Genomic DNA, 1,217 nt, shown 5'->3' on the forward strand with positions numbered 1-1,217 from the left:
CTCAACATATGATCTCAGATCAAATCCCTTGTCAAACTGGAACAATTTTGAAATCTTTAACTGGTCCAACGATAATTAAGCTGAGAATTTTTGAAATCAATAAAAAAATAATTGCCTGGCTTGTTATAACTTGTTTCTATGTATAGAATTTGTAAAGTTTTGATCGGTCTGTAATAATTTAATTGAGTCTATTTTTTGATGTTCTTACAATATTTATTGTTTATGCTTTTATTACGCGAGAAATTTGAGAATTTTTATTATGCATTTTTTCTTCAAGAAATCAGTAATATTTTTTTTTTTTCTAGATATAGCATTTTTAATACAGGGTGCCGTAATTTTCCAGTCACTACCAAATATTTATGACGATACTTGATAAAATTATCAGCATACTTATAGATTTACAAGATGTTGGGGTGGCAAAGACAGACACACAAACATATACACACGCATACATATATATACACATATATACGACGGGCTGTGGTTGGTAAGTAAGCTACTTACCACATAGCCACTCCTGCGTATGTATAAAAAGGCATTTACTAGAATGAAGATTAATACATCTTTGCTATAAGATTACGTCGTAAAAAAGGGTAAGCATTTGGGAAATATAATAACTGAATGGTCCAAAATGCAGATGGCTCCATATTGAACCAATTATGATAGTGATGTAAAAATCCCAGTTCACATTGGATTCACATCTGTATGTGTTGCCTTGAATGCATCATCTTTGCATAAGTTTTAGGTATATTTGATATTGCAATCAGCTCAATATGGACAGATCTATATATTGTACCATTCAATTATTATAATCAAAATTGCATGTCGGCTTTTGCATGCTGTAATCCTATATTAAATGCGTGTCATTCTTCAGTTTAGTTAATCCCTTCTTAATATACTCTGCCTGTTGGCCTTTGTATGATGTAATCCTATACGCGTGTGGGTCGTTGTGAGATATAATCCTATATTAAAGACGTGTTATTCTTCAGTCTCGTTAATATCTTTTTTAATATACACTGGATTTTCTTTTTCTTTTCTTTTAATTCTTCTAAGTGAACTTTGTATTTACTTATCGCACGGGGAGCGGGGTAATACCACGGATTAAATTGTAACTGGATTTAAAGTGTTTCCGGTTGTTCAACAAAGTGAATTTGCATAACCACTGAGCTCTTACAAAATATCTACCATATATATATATATATATATATATATATATA

At 31.0% G+C, this 1,217-nt stretch overlaps 1 protein-coding gene across 3 annotated transcripts in view; it reads left to right on the forward strand.

Moving 5' to 3' along the window:
- LOC106875769 (RYamide receptor) overlaps positions 1-1,217 on the forward strand; it is a 30,915-nt gene that overhangs the window by 996 nt on the left and 28,702 nt on the right. The window lies entirely within an intron of this gene.

This window comes from Octopus bimaculoides, chromosome 21 (assembly GCF_001194135.2).
Source record: "Octopus bimaculoides isolate UCB-OBI-ISO-001 chromosome 21, ASM119413v2, whole genome shotgun sequence".
NCBI classification, from domain to species: domain Eukaryota; kingdom Metazoa; phylum Mollusca; class Cephalopoda; order Octopoda; family Octopodidae; genus Octopus; species Octopus bimaculoides.